General features: G+C 42.3%; 2 long non-coding RNA genes across 11 annotated transcripts in view; one reads left to right on the plus strand and one right to left on the minus strand.

Annotated features, from left to right (window-relative positions):
- LOC308593935 overlaps window positions 1–16,235 on the plus strand; it is a 401,889-nt gene that overhangs the window by 193,089 nt on the left and 192,565 nt on the right. For 9 of the 10 annotated variants that reach the window (XR_014011096.1, XR_014011098.1, XR_014011099.1 and 6 more), the window contains exon 5: window positions 13,066–13,216. This is a non-coding gene — a long non-coding RNA (uncharacterized lncRNA). The remainder of the gene's footprint in view (window positions 1–13,065; window positions 13,217–16,235) is intronic. The other variant, XR_014011097.1, reaches the window with a different exon arrangement.
- LOC308594018 overlaps window positions 1–16,235 on the minus strand; it is a 181,179-nt gene that overhangs the window by 64,278 nt on the left and 100,666 nt on the right. The gene's annotated exons all lie outside the window — the stretch shown is intronic.

The following is a 16,235-nucleotide window of genomic DNA, read 5'->3' on the forward strand; positions in this document are numbered from 1 at the left end:
GAGCATCCCAATTTGTATTCTGAAGTAGCATAGCTCAGCAGTAGCTACATGTTGTGATTCTGCTGATTGTGTAGCTAAGCTAAAGACAAGAGTTGAAGTTAACTGGTGTCCTTGCATTCAGAGGAGAACTTTTGATCCAATAGAGATGTCAACTAACAGCAGAGAAGAATAGATTGCTTTTACTGATGCCCCCTTCTATCTGTAGCATACACACTGTTCTGTCCCAAATCTCTGGAGCTGCTTTGCAGTGTGCGTTAGTTTAGTTTGAACAATCGTTTGAAGAGGAACTAGGATCATTGCACCATGGTTTGATCCTGTCCTTGCTTGAACAAACCATAGTTTATACTAACCAGATCTCTCTGGATTTTTGAAAGATTGTAAGGTGAGGAAAGAGTGGTCTTTGCTTGGATTTTTTTTTGGGGGGGGGAATGAAATAAATCTATGAGTAGAAAGGTACAGTCATACCTTGGGTTACGAACGCTGCGGGTTGCACATTTTTGGGTTGCGGACCGTGCCAAACCTGGAAGTACCGGAACGGGTTACTTCCAGGTTTCGGAGCTCGCGCAGGCGCAGAAGCGCAAAATAATGTCACATGCATGCACAGAAGCACTGAATTGCATCACGTGCAGGCACAGACGCTGCGCTTCAGGCTGCGAATGCTGTGGGATGTGAACGTGCCTCCCGCACGGATCACGTTTGCAACCCGAGATATGACTGTACAATAGCAAAGGCAGATAATCATACATTTGTTCTGAGTGGCTTTTTAGCTCTTATACCTAGCACATGATTGCTTAGCTGATATTTTTACTGAAGATGATTAACTTAATGCTTTCTAGATAGCAGGTGGATCTGCACCCCAGTGGATGACATGTAGAGATTTGCCACCTGCTTAGGCTGCTTCCTCTTGCCCACATTAACTTGACATTAATCTGCTCTGAGCCTTCAGACAACAGGAAAATATGTGCAATCTTAAGTGCAGCTTAATATTTTATCAGCAGCTGTGGTTGATCTTAACTGTGGTTTAGGGGAACAAGCCAGCTTCAAACTGTGGCTGATCCTGGCTTGTTTTCCTAAACCATCGTTAAGATTAACCATAGTTTCAGGTTTGGACATAATGATAAATCATAACATATTGAAAACAGAAGGGAATGCTCACATTCATCCGGTATTATACCAGCTGCACTGGCTCCCAGTGGAGTACAGGATCAGGTTTAAGGTGCTGGTTTTAACCTTTAAAGCCCTATACGGCCTAGGACCCTCGTACCTACGGGACCGCCTCTCCTGGTATGCCCCACAGAGAAACCTACGGTCTGCAAATAATAACATCCTCAAGGTCCCAGGCCTCAGAGAGGTTAGGCTGGCCTCAACTAGAGCCAGGGCCTTCTCGGCTGCGGCTCCTATCTGGTGGAATGCTCTGTCACAAGAGACTAGGGCCCTGCGGGACCTGACATCTTTCTGCAGGGCCTGCAAGACAGAGTTGTTCCGCCAGGCCTTTGGTCAGGGCGCAGCCTGACTCCCTCCTCTGGCAACCTGCACAGAATTTTGCTTAATTGGTTGCCATCAATTTGATTTAATTAATTTTTATAATGAAATATTTTTAGATTGTGTGACTATTTGATTGTTTGATTATTTGATTGTTAGCCGCCCTGAGCCCGGCTTCGGCTGGGGAGGGCGGGATATAAATAAAAAATTTATTATTTTATTTTATTTATCTCCTTGGGTTTGCACTTGGAGAAGGAGGAGAAGCACATCAGCCCAAAGTTTCTGCATTCAATACTAACCATAGTTTTGTGTTATGCTCTAAGCAGATTGCTAAGCCCCAGTGGCTGAGAAGCAACAGTGGGAATGAGCTTTGGCCTTTGTAGGAAGCATGATGTTAGACGAGATAGACATCTGCTCTGAAGTAGCAGTTAAAAGTGCACATCACTGCCAGCTGCTTTAATATTTTGGTGGTATAATTAAATTTATGCCCCAGCCCTATGGCCAGGTATGCCCTCTGGATGGCTCACAACAATAAAACCAGCACAATATTAAGCAAGAACCCAACACTTGATTATAGTTAACGTTAATATAAGACAGCTACAACAAGGCACAATTAGCTATAAGTGGATGAGAAATCAGCACAATTTTGGGCACAAGTGAATTAGTTTTGCCTTGACTTGTCTCCATCACTAAACTGATGACTCAGCTCGAGCTATATGAGATCAATGCATTCAGTTTAGTTCAATAAATATTAAAACCTGTACAACAATGGGTTGTTTTTCTTTGCCTTTTAGACTGGGGCTCGTTCTCTGTGCTAAACTCTTCTGTTTATTATTTTGTGAAAGTCAAATTAAGTGTTCACCATCAGCTGTTTTTATACCCAGAGTGCTGGAGTTCTTTGATCCTAAAGCTTAAGAGACTTAAGGGTGGACAGGATAAATAAATTCAGTTAGGCCAGAACAAGTCATAAGAGTCTGGGCAAAACTGTGTGTGTATATGTGCAAGGCATGCCTGCATTGGAACAGAAGGGGTGTTGAAAGGCCTTTTGGGTGAACAGGCTGTGACTTTTACCTCACTCATTACCATCAACTGGGCAACACACTAACTCTGACTGTAGCTGTTGGGACCGTGACTTTTTAGCCATACAGTGGTACCTCGAGTTACGTACGCTTCAGGTTACATACGCTTCAGGCTACAGACTCTGCTAACCCAGAAATGGTACCTCGGGTTAAGAACTTTGCTTCAGGATGAGAACAGAAATCATGTGGCAGCGCAGCAGCAGTGGGAGGCCCCATTAGCTAAAGTGGTGCTTCAGGTTAAGAACAGTTTCAGGTTAAGAACGGACCTCCGGAACGAATTAAGTACGTAACCAGAGGCACCACTGTACCTGCCATGGGGAGATGAGCAGCATCCATACTCTTTTCAGCAGCGAGGTAATAAATGCGACTGGGTTTTCTTTCAGTAACAGTATATATAAAAAGGCATGCTTCTTAATTTCCTTCCCTTTGTATTTTAAATGAATGTCTCTATCTTTTTATCTAGTACTGCTGAACCATGTGAAAAGTTCTCCTAGGTGACTTAAATACCCCAAATACTTTTCAAGACCCCGTTGATAATTTATCATGGCATGCCAAGGATCAGTTTTTTAGAACTGATAATGTAGACAAATCCCACTGTGGAAATGTATCATGCAGACTCCTCCTTTTTGGCAACTGGTGACACGACATCCAGAAAATAATTAATCATACAATGAAATCGTGTGAACTGTTTTTGACAGCCAGGAAGTCTATGTGGCAAAATCTAATTGTGATTGCTTCATCTAATGTAGCTTGGGGAGGATGTTCTCAGGACGCAATGTTAGTTTATTTGATTAATCAAATGCATATTATGAGCTCTCATTTCAGTGGGTTAAATTTTCAGACTGTATTACTGACAGTGTCTCTAGGAGGGTCTAATATGAACCACAGTTGCATAGTGGTTAGAGTGTTAGACTAGGACATGGGAGACTAGGATTCAAACTCAGCCATGAAACTTGTGAAGTGACCTTGACCCTCTCTTACTCTAACAGTTTCTCAGCCTAATCTACCTAACCAAGTTGTTATGAGGATTCAATACACAGCATGTAGCACAGCAGTACTTTCTCCTTGCTTATATCATAACAGACAGCATCCTATTCTTAAAATCACTCTGTTTTCTAAGCTGAAAAGCAGCCAGTCCCTTGAACAGTGGAATAGCTCTGGTGTACCACCCCCAAAAGCACCAGCTGCAATTGAAGTTCTATCCATGAATGCATATATATAAAGGTAAAGGGAGCCCTGACCATTAGGTCCAGTCACGGACAACTCTGGGGTTGCCGCGCTCATCTCGCTTTACTGGCTGAGGGAGCTTCCGGGTCATGTGGCCAGCATGACTTAGCCCCTTCTGGCAAACCAGAGCAGCACACGGAAACACGATTTACCTTCCCACTGGAGCGGTACCTTTTATCTACTTGCACTGTGTGCTTTCAAACTGCTAGGTAGGCAGGAGCAGGGACCGAGCAATGGGAGCTCACCCCGTTGCGGGGATTCGAATTGCCCACCTTCTGATCGGCAAGCCCTAGGCGCTGTGGTTTAACCCACAGCGCCACCCACGTCCGTATGCATATATACACATATCCTTTAATTGAGGTGTACAAATGATTCCATGTACAGTGGTACCTCGGGTTAAGTACTTAATTCATTCCACAGGTCCGTACTTAACCTGAAACTGTTCTTAACCTGAAGCACCACTTTAGCTAATGGGGCCTCCTGCTGCTGCTGCACCGCTGGAGCATGATTTCTGTTCTCCTGAAGCAAAGTTCTTAACCTGAAACACTATTTCTGGGTTAGTGGAGTCTGTAACCTGAAGCGTATGTAACCCGAGTACCACTGTACATACACCATCTCCTTGGACCTTGACATACCTGATGATAACTGATGGAATTTAATGTGGCTAAGACTATGGGCAGTGCTTAGATTGCTTTACCAATACTAAATTAAATGGTATTGGAGAGTGGCCTTTTTAACAGGCAGGGGAGGCCTATAGAAGGCCTGTTTGTTTGTTTTTATAAATAATTTTTATTAAGTTTTCATTTTAACATCTCAAAATAAACATTTACATAATACCATGTATTCAATGACTTCCCTTCTTCCCCTTCCCCGGTTCATTTTGTTTATCTATTATTCTTGCATATTTTACTACATCCATTTTTGATGGTTCTCTAGTCAATTCAGTTATTCAAGTATTCATTCAATTATTAATTAAACTGTTGAATTTATCTTAATGCTATCATTTTCAGAAATGTACAGTTATTTTCCATATAGTCAGCAAAAATGTTCCATTCCTCTTTAAATAAATATTCTTCTTGCTCTCTTAGTCTATTCGTTAAACCTTCTAGTTCCACATATTTTATCATCTTAAGTTGCCAATCCTCCTTACCCGGGACCTCTCTCACTTTTCATTTTTGGGCTAACAAAATGCGAGCAGCTGTTGTTGCGTACATAAATAAGTTTCTCTGACACCTGGGGACTTCTGTCTGCACCAGTCCTAACAAAAATGCCTCCGGACTTTTTGGGAAGGCTGTTTTAAACATTTTTTTCCATCTCTTTATACATCATTTCCCAGTATTCTTTAACCTTTTTGCATGGCCACCACATGTGGAAAAGGTTCCCTCTGTTTCTTTACATTTCCAACACAGATCCGATTCTGCTTTATACATCTTAGCCGATCTACTTGGAGTTAGGTACCATCTATGAATCATTTTCATATTATTCTCTTTCAGTGTATAGCATGCAATAAATTTCAAATCATTCTTCCAAAGTTTCTCCCAAAGATTTAGGTCAATGTTATGCCTTATTTCCGTTATCCGCTGTGTCATTGAAGCTTTGACCAACTCATCCTTTGTTTCCCATTCTGTTGGAGTCCTGTTTAGTGTCCAATAACACTAGAAACTCCCAACCCCAAAGAATCAGTTATCGTTGCAGATAGCTTGCCTCTCTCCTTCTGCCAACACACACACACAGGCCATTTCCCCCCTTTACCTTGGCTAGAGGCAAAAGGTCAATCCCAGTCCTCACAAACCAATCCATTTGAGGTTTGAAGGGTCTGTTGAGGGTCTGTTGATGCACAACTGCAGATGGGACAAGATTATTCCCCGCCTCCAGCAATGATCAGCAAAGGCCCATCAGAGCCAGCTGCATACCATCCCCTGCTGCCTGTTGCACAGCTCCTGTTTTCTCATCTCTTCTCCCCACACCTAACAAAGGACCATTCATGCAACATATCACCCCTACTTCTGCACAGCTCGCACACTCTCCCCACTCCAGCTCCTCCCTTAGGAAATAATAAACCTAAGATTCCCATTCTAATGATCACTTAATCCATATTATTTTCTAAGTATTGTTTTGCTCTCACCTATTGCTTTATATTTCTGTGTTTTGCTTCAACGTTCAGAATATCCATAGGAAAATAATGATACGCTTTGAATGAAGCACTGTACATTGGTAAACAGATTGATTTGTTTCCATTGCAGTTTTGATGCTGTAGTCTTTATTATTGTTTATGCCTTACTCCCTGACCCACTGGGGTTGCTAATGTGCAAATTCGAACGTTGATTAGATCGCCAATTAAAAGGAACACAAGCACCATGTCGTACACATATAATAAAACTGGTAATTTTATGTCTTGTCTGCTGATGAAGATAAAAGATGAGGTACCATGTTGTCAAAGAAAAACAAAACAAAACACCCAAGCAAACCTGAACCAGGAAAAGAACAAAATACAGCCTTGGTTTAAATACATCTATACTGTATTTGCTGAAACAAAATATCTCATAGATCCAGTTACAGGAGTCCTAACCTTCATAACTGTCTTCCTGTGGGTCAGTGGGTCTGACTGTTAACGAGAAGCTTGGTGGTTTGAGTTCACTGAAGGATGGCTGCGGACAGGATTCCTGCATTGTAGGACTAGATGGCCTACTGATTCTATGTACTTTGTAGCACCCATACACACAGCTATCGCTAGTAGCAATAGATTACAATTCACAGGGGAGTCAGTGAAGGTCAGAACACTGTATCAAAGTACCACTTCACTTCACAAGTATGGCTTCATTAAATCCATGCGCCAGCCAATCTAATCCAGAATGCAAGCAAAGCCAGCAAAGGGAAGGGCCCCACAAGATCATATCTCCGGCATCTGCATTCCCGAGACATTTTGCAGAGCATTTGGTTTTATTTAGATGCTGTTTAGTTTTCTGCTGCTTTTGGTGTTTTGAGTAGCATGGAATTTCTGAATGCTCCAAACCCTGTATTCTTTGGAGAGCAGGCAAGACTGCCAGGAAGGAAAGCCATTGATTACTGATCAGCAGCTGTTGATGTGCATCCTTTTCTCCAGCCAAGCTCTTGGTCACCAAGCTCTGGCAGAACATGGTTCCAGCTTGCTTATAAAGACGCTCTTATGAAATATCTTAGCCACATCTCTTTTCCTTGAGGCTGTATGTTTGCTATACTAATGGGAGGGGAGGAAGGGAATGACATCAGTGATACATGAATGGGAGATTGTTCATGTACCAGGTTACATCATCTTTTGATGTGCAGCATATGTCAGTAGTGCTGAAAGGCAGGTAACCCAAACCCTAGAGGCAGCTGTGGCAAAGGTACCTAGATGATATGACAGCATAAACTAATGCTGATAAGATTCTAAAGTTGGGATGTGTGGGTAGATACACTATGCAAGTATTCTAAATACAAGACTATAGTAACAATAGTACAGTGGTACCTCGGGTTACATACGCTTCAGGTTACATACGCTTCAGGTTACAGACTCTGCTAACCCAGAAATATTACCTCGGTTTAAGAACTTTGCTTCAGGATGAGAACAGAAATCGCACAGCAGCAGCAGGAGGCCCCATTAGCTAAAGTGGTGCTTCAGGTTAAGAACAGTTTTAGGTTCAGGACCTCCAAAATGTTCTTAACCTGAGGTACCACTGTAAATGGTTTCTGCAGAAAGCTGACCTGTTTCTATTTTTCCTCATATATCTTAAGCAGAATTGAGGATGACTTGTAAGGCAACTTATAGTTGGCTGAGTGTTATTTCAGAGCAGATTTGCTTCTGCACTAGCCCTTTTTCTCTGGAATTGACAATTCCCCCCCTCTTTTAGTTATCATAGAGATTCTGCACAATGTTGTGGTTTAATGCAGGGCAATGGTCTCCAGATGTTGTGCTGTTGGACTGCATCTTCCATCATTCCTAGTCATGCAGCCAGCCATTGCATTTCGATCTTCTCCATATTATTGTCTTGTCTTGAGCAGCGCTGGCTTCAAACATTTAATATCTCATTAAAGGTGCTCTTTTAAAAAAATAAAATTGCAACCTCATTCGAAATGTAAATGCTGGCAGTGAAATCAGCCTTTTGGGTAAAGATACGGTAATTTCTGGTACAAATGTGAATTGTTTATTTATTTAGGAGAATTATATCCTCTCCTTTGATTGAATGATACACAAAGTGGCTTTCAGTAGATTGGAACAGGATATATACATGCATACGCACAAACTCAAAGCCACACAGTCCAGTAACCCTTAGCTTCCTTCCTAGTGTTTTGTGCCAGAATTAATTAGATCACAAACTTGGAGATAATGTTCTCATTTCCCTTCCCTTCCTCTTTTTTTCTTCTCCTTTTCCTTTCCTGTGTTTGACAACTTTTTTAAAAGAGGTGAAAAGAAAACCTTATTAAACAAACAAACAAACAAACAAACAAACAAACAAACAAACAAACAACGGCAGTGCCAAAGTTGGAAATAAGACTTGGGCTTGTATTCTGACTTGGGTATATATTAAATTATTTGGCTGTCGCAGTAACAAATGTAGTCGGCTAATTAGAAATACAAGTAGCTAATACTCTGAGTTATTTTTACAGAATCTGTGAAGATTAAAAGCTGAGAAGGAAGGGCAGAAATCATTTTGTTGAACTTATGTTTCCCATGAAGACTTTTGATTAAAAAAAAGTTCAACGGAAAATGGGGAGGAGATGCTTGGGTGCACTTGCAAGATTGCCTGGCCTGCTAATCCTTCATATTTGGCTGGCTCCAGATTTTATTTTTTTCCCAAAGTATTGAACACATGTTCTGGTACTGTTCAAAGGCCTGTGAGAGTTGGGAGTTGATCGAAAGCTCTCAATTCCACTGAAGTGGGTGGCCAAAGTGCAGGCGTTCAACAGCTGCACCGAGCCCATTGATCTTCGTCATTTATGAATTATTTTGCATGGTGCCGTAGTTTTTAATAGAGGCAGTTGTTTAGGTACATAGCCAAAGAAGCACATTTTCTGCGTGTTATAATATCATCAGCTCTTCAAAGGCTATTTTTTTCTCCTTTCCATTTTTTTTTTTTGCTTCAGTGCCTTCCAGCTAGAATTCAGATGCAGATGTCTAAACTTTTAAGTGTTTTATTTGAATTGTTTTTCCTAAGTTGCTACTTTATGCACTTTTGGATGAATGTAGTGAAAAATGTGCTGAGCAGGAGAATTCGTTCACTGGCAAGAACACCTCCTTCCATATTGAGCTGCCTGTGCTTTCATATCAGCCCATGGGGCCTCCTCATATTCACTACGTGGGATAAGGTACATAGTGGGTGGGAGCCCAGGAAAGGGCTTTTTCAGTGGCGTCTCCTTCATTGGGAGACTGAGCCTTATTTGTTTACATCTTTAGGGGATTGGTGAAGACTTTTTTGAAGAATGTTTGGAGGAGGTTGCTGTTCTGGTTGTTGCTGTTGGTGCTACTAGTAACTTTTATTTGGTTGTTGTGTGTTTCTAAGAAATTGTGTTTTTGTGGCTTAGTTGTTGGAACAAATTGGCTCCCAAACACTGCAAACCTGGGAGTGAGTGTTCCAGTTTGCAAACATTTTTTGGAAGTCAAATGTCCAACGCTGCTTCCGATTGAGTACAGGAAGCTCCTGCAGCCAATCGGAAGCCACGCCTTGGTTTTCGAACAGTTTCAGAGTTGAATGGACTCCTGGAATGGATTAAGATCGAGAACCAAGGTACCACTGTACTTTTATGTACTAATTTTATTATAAAACAACCTTTGCAAAGGGTGGTGTGTAAATATTCTAAAGTAAGATAAAAACTGCTAATAGACCATCCACTGTATTTTGTAACTGAAGCTCCCAAGGAGTCTTGCAAGGGCCTCCACATTTACAAAACATCACAGAAGTCCAAGCAGGTCATACTTGTACTGGATGTATTGCACAGGGTGGTGTGCAGCAGAGGTTGTGAACCTTTCTAGGCTTAAGCAAGAAAAACTGTTGTAGGCAGCGCACACACACTGCAACTGAGCACACACTGAAACCCACCCCATTGATTACTGCAGGATGCTTCTTTTAAGCCTAATTTCAGTGGAGGGAGAAAACCCTGTGAGTTACAGGAACCATACTGGTGACTCTTGCTGTGCAGAATGTTCAGTAATCAAAGCATGTTGCATTATAGTAATTCAAGCAGGAGCTAACCCAAATACAGTCATACCTCGAGATGAATGTGCTTCAGGTTGAGCGCGTTTGAGTTGCGCTCTGTGGCAATCCAGAAGTAACGGAGCGCGTTACTTCCGGGTTTCGCCGCTCGCACATGCGCAGATGCTCAAAAAGACATCACGCGCATGCGCGGCAGCGGCGAAACGCGACCCGCGCACGCGCAGATGCGCTGTTGCTTCTTGCGTTCCATTCAGGATGCAAACAGGGCTCTGGAATGGATCCCATTCGCATCCCGAGGTACCACTGTAGGCCAGTGGTCAAGTTTCATTGAAGAAGTGATGTAGCTGTTGCACTAGCCAGAGATTGTGAAAAGGGTCAAGGCCCCTATAATCCATTTGGACTTCCAGAGACAGATCTGGCATCGCCCCCAAACTGCAGTCCTAATCCTTAGTGCAATGCCATTCAGCCAAGGCTGAACACGACCTCCAAAGTCAGAAAAACCACCTAGTAACAGTACCTCTTCTTGTGTAGATTAAGCTTAAGCTTATTGGACCTCATTCAGCCCATTCATGCCTCCGGACACTGCCCTCAGCTGCAGCATTCCCTGATTCTGATGAAAAAGAGAAACAGTGCTGGATGTTCTACATATTTATGATATATCACCTAACTTCTCCAGATGACTGTCGCTGGGGGTTTCATGTACATATTTCATAGCATGGGGGACAAGATGTAGCCCTGCTGCACACCATGCCGTAGCTACCAAGAGCCACCATTGGCACTGCCTTCTCAAGACTGCCATCGAAATGAGAACTGGACAGCTGGGAGTCAGTTGCCATCCCAGATAGTCCATCAGAACTATCTAGTATTGAAAGCCACTGAAAGTTTGAGGCGAATTAGCAAGGTCAGATTCCAGGATAGGTTATGCATCAGAGTGATCAAGCCTGTTCCATGCCAAAGCTAAATTTAAATGGTTCCACCCAATAATTTCCCAGCAGCCACTGCCATGAGCATCTTACCTGAGAAGGTGAAATTTGTGGTGAGCATTTGTTACATTTCTTTGGGTTTACTGAATATTTATTTTAGGGCATCATATCAATGATTTCCTGCAAGGAAGCATTGCACTTTGTGTTAAAAATAAAATAAATAAATAATCTTCTGCATCCAGTTGGCCAGTCCTCTCCTGATAGATGCTTTATATAAGCCAGGAATGGCAAGGGTCAAGCAAATATAGGTGGAAAGCTGAACTCCTTCAAATACCTTTTCAGTGTCCTTAGGCCTCAACTACTGGAATACATCACAAAAATAAATTAAAAATCTGGCTATATGGTGCTCTTGTTGTAGCTGCTGGTTGTACTGTAGACAAGATGGCACCCCAGGATTAAGAGTGTGTCACATTTGTCAGCCTCTGATAATTCAGTGTATATGTTAGAATAAATGCAAAACAAAATAAAACAAAACTAATGGAACACCCTCATGGCCAATTAGCATGCTAATGCATTTCATGTTGCAGGGATTCCAGGATCTGGGGTGGTGGGGTGGGAAACCTCATGGTACATTCACAGCTGTTAAAATAGGAGAGCTGGTGGTCACAGAGTTTCCATACAGAGGTGGAATACAGATGGGGGGGGAATCATACACTCACCATAAAGCGAATTATTTCATTGTTGACATAGGCGGTATGTTGTTAAAAGCGAATGGCTGTCATCTGTTAGAACCTGCAATGAACAGCAGAGGGTAATAAATTGCCGAAGAGGCAGCTCTCAGGTGGCCTGCCATACCTCTCTTTCTTAGCACGAAGGAGAAGAAATTAACTGCAAGCTCTTATACGTTGTCTTAAGATGCATATTCAGTGTGTGCCACAGTGGCCCTTTGTGGTATATAATGGAATATCTGCTGTGGCTACATAGTTAGAGTAATAGGTTTCCATTGTTGCAGGCAGAGTAAAAGTTCTGTGGAATTACAGCACATCCATTGAAGCAATTTCTGTCTTAACAATAGCCTTCCTCCGTCTTACGATTCAACATCAGCAGCAATGTGGAATACTAACAAAGCGCACTTCAGTATAACAGTGGAGTGGCTAACCCTTGTAAATATTCCTTGAGGAGAATTTTGTACGCTGCATCTCGTGGGACCCCCATGAGGTTTGAAGGATGGAGGGCAGATGTTTGCCTCGCCAACTAGCATGTCAGGGAGAAGGTAAGCTAGGATTTTCTCCTCCAGACATGTATGTTTTGTATCTGCGGGGAGATACATACAATCTCCCATTTACAGGCTGAAATGGTAGAGCCCAGCAAGAGGGGCTCGTGTGATTCTTCTGATTGTGTGCTTCAGTTCTTAAACATACATGACTTTACAGCAGAGTACATTGCATTTGCTAGGAGAATATTGCCCTAAACGGGGTTTCTGCGCTAACTGGTCCCAGATCTTGCCCAATATATTTTGTTGTTTTCGGTGGAGCACAAGACGGTGACCCCCATTCAAAGTATGGAAGCTGACTGGACTGTTAGATGAATTTAGCGTTGATGATGTGATCGTGCTCCCAGGCAAAAGCATAGCTTTGGTGTGCATAGAGATGCTATGAAGCACCACACAACTCTGTTCTCCAAAGGAAGGGAAAGACCAGAGGACCTTAGGTTGAACAGCCGGGGGTTGCTGCCATTGTGCCTAAGCATCTGTTGCTTGAGATACAGACTTAACATTGTCTAATGGTAGGGCTGGCCTTGAAAGATATGTAACTCATTTCATTATTCAGTGTGTGGATTGCTGCTGTCATTCTCTGAGTCTCTGCACTCATACTCTGTCTTCCTGATGGCACCAAGTTGCGAGGTGGAAGTGTGGTTTCATAATGTGACGAGGAATCCTGTGGAAAGTAGTTCTACACATTATTGCAGGAATGGGATCACATTTCTGTAAGGGGATGCAACTTTTACCTTGTCTATAAGTAAAAGTGGAAAAGAGTTGAGTATTGCAGGAATATTCAAACAGGAAAATAGTGGTTTTGCACTGAACCCAGTGCTGCTATTTGCTCTGGTCAATCAAAGATTACTTGGAAAGATTTCCCTCCTTTTCAGAGTTATTCTCTCTCCTTGGGTCTTCTGAATGTTTAGGCTGTCTCTTCAGTCGTGAGCCCAAGATAGCACCACCAGCACCACCAGCACAAGATCCTATGTTGTAGATGATGGAGACCTAAAGGAAGTAGCTTATGCAATCTGAAACCAAAATGAAATTGATGAGAAACAGAAGATAAAATATGTGCAGGTAAGCAATTTATTCACTGTTGTTTTATATGATGTATATTTCTGTTTGTTACAAATATGTATTATTCCGGCAAGCACTATTATGCTATGTTTCTTGAGAATGATTTAATTCCTAAATCCACTGTGTGACATTGGACAAGTTTCTGTCTCTCAGCATCAGTTACCCCTTTTGTTAACTGGAATACTAAAAAGTTTTCATATTGTAGGTTTTGAGTAGAGTGGGCCTGTTTGGGAGGAGAACCACCACACTATAATATAAGGATTTTTATAAGGATTTTAGCTGTGCAGTCCATAGATTTACTTCAATGGGTGAAAGGCTAGAGCATGTGCTTTTCATGCAAAAGGTTCCAGGTGCAATCCCTGGTCCTGCAGGTAGGATTGGAAAAGACCCCTACCTAAATCTCTGGAGAGCTGCTGCCAGTCAGAGTTGACAGTGCTGTGCTAGATGGACTTAATAGTCTGACTTATAAAGCAACTTCCAATGTACTCGGAAATGCATCCCATTGAATTCAATAAATGAATACAAATTTTCAGCCTAAATAACTTTGCATAGTATTTGTTAACAACACAAAACAGCTCAGTGGTTTGCAATGTAGACCCTATGTTATTAATTTATTTACTTTCTTATAAACCTATATCGCACCCTTCTAGTGAGTTTGCATCAGTTAATAAAATTCAGCAATTAAAAACAATACAATCAAATAACGTTAATAATAACGGTATGAAATATGAATTGCTTCTGCACAGACATCTGAAACTAGGCATGCTGTCTTAATGTGTGACAAACTTGTCTTAGGTAAGAAGGAATGTTCTTGAGGTTCCAATGCATGTTTCCATGATAGATTTGCTCCTGCGACATCACACAGGCAATTTAAAATGCCACCTTCTAATCAGCTCTATTAGCTATTCCCTCTGAAGTGTGAGTCCCTTGCAAGTCTGTCAGAGCTCAGGTCTCTGTGAGCTCTCATGGCTCATCTTTGACTTATTAAGAACTTATTATTGCTCTGGGTTCCTCATTCCACTAAAACAGGTCTGCTGGTGCGCTGAGATTTGATGGGCCAAGGTTTGCCACTGACTGCGGGTTTTAGATCCTGACATTTGGTAACCTGAATGCAAGCTGACTGAGAAATTAATTTAGGTGCTTTTATGAAAATGCATGTATTTTAAAAAGGCACGTAAAGTCAGAGCTTTAGGTTATAAAACGGATAACATAATAAAAGGCTTGTGTGATCAAAGATGACCGAGACACATTTTGTGTTACGTTGGTCAAAAACAAGGTCAAAATAATGAGTCACTCTCCAATAATTTATATAACAGTTTACAAAAGTGCATCCTGCTTCACATTCATGAGAGCATTAATTTTTTCATTAACCTAGCTGTGCCAATTGCTTCCTATCAGCTCTCATAGAGTGAGTAGCAACTGCTGCGGGATGATTAGCCAAATGGCAGGCTGCATCCTATTGCCTCACTTCCCTTCAAACCGCTCCCATTGTAACCACTGTACTTGCTTCCCATCAGCTGCTGCTGTGGCGACTCTGCTGTTGTCTTTAGTCTGAGGAATGGTGTGTTGCCCTTTTACCAGCTATATGTGGTCAGAGGGCAACTCACCTGGAGACTGAGTAAGGGTAGCCTGGGTTTCCCTGCATTTCTGATCTTTTTCTCTGCTGCAGCTCAGCACAATAAGAGAAAGGGTAGATTGGAAAGCTTTGGGGCTTGGGAAGGGTAGGTTGACTCATACTCTTTCCCCTGCTCTCCTGATTATGTGTGTGCTCTGGAGAGTGTGTGAAGTGCTTGCCCAATCTGGGGCCACACACATCAGTTGTATGGTTCCCAGGGAGAGATTGCAAGATGCAGTACAGTGGTACCTCAGGTTACATAAGCTTCAGGTTACAGACTCCACTAACCCAGAAATAGTACCTCAGGTTAAGAACTTTGCTTCAGGATGAGAACAGAAATTGTGCTCTGGCGGCGCAGCGGCAGCAGGAGGCCCCATTAGCTAAAGTGGTGCTTCAGGTTAAGAACAGTTTCAGGTTAAGAACGGACCTCTGGAACAAATTAAGTTCTTAACCCGAGGTACCACTGTACAGCCCATGTACATCTTATGTGATGTGGTCCTTAGGCTCATCAAATTTACTTGCATTCCTGTTTTCTGGACCAGAAGGGGTAGAAATGTGACCTAGAAATTCTTAAAACATTTTTTCTTTCTTTCCCTTGGAAATTCAGCAAGCCTTAAAGCTTTCTGTGGCATCTGCTAGTTCCAAAATTCCAATAGTAGGCTAGAGCTATACTGAAAGTGGTATCTAATAGAGGCTTATTATATTCTATGAACGGACACGAGGAGGAGGATCTTGCTTCCTTGCCAGTGGAGCAGCATGTGTTGGATTATTGTGGAACCATCACCTGTAGCCCCTCGTTCTCCCTGTCTGCCAAATATTTCATTCGGAAACATGGCCTACTTCTAGTTTATATGTTTGAAATGACATTGCAGGATTCTGCGGTGGATAAAGGTGCTGCAGTGTTTCTGAGCAGATACCAAAGCAGGTTGCCCTGGTACCATTAACAATCTTTCCAAACTACTATGGTTTGCTTATTTTTGAGATGACTTCCTTCAAAGCAGCTGTGTGCATTAGCCAGTTTTACCTGCTATGCAAGATGTTTTTTGAAAGCAGTTCAACATTTAGACTCTTCTGTGGTCCTCAAATCCCTTCTATGTTCATGCATGATTGGGGGGTGGGGAGAGAACTATTCAACTATTTCCCCCTTCCTTACTTTACCTAAGGAAAAACGCTTTGTGTGTATGTTGGAGGATGTTGAAATATGTCTATGTATGTAAAACTAAAATGTTTAGAAAATATTTGAGAAGGGAGGACTTCCGGGTTGGCGCGATCTGGAAATGGCGGATTCCCTCCGAGCTCCGGAGGGAATCGGCTCAGCGGTGGATGGGTCTTTGCCGTGCCGGCGACACGGGGACCCTTAAAAACCGCAGGCGCGGAAGCCTGCGGACTGAAGACTCGGCGGGT

Source organism: Podarcis bocagei (assembly GCF_964188305.1).
Source record: "Podarcis bocagei genome assembly, chromosome: 8".
Classification (NCBI taxonomy): domain Eukaryota; kingdom Metazoa; phylum Chordata; class Lepidosauria; order Squamata; family Lacertidae; genus Podarcis; species Podarcis bocagei.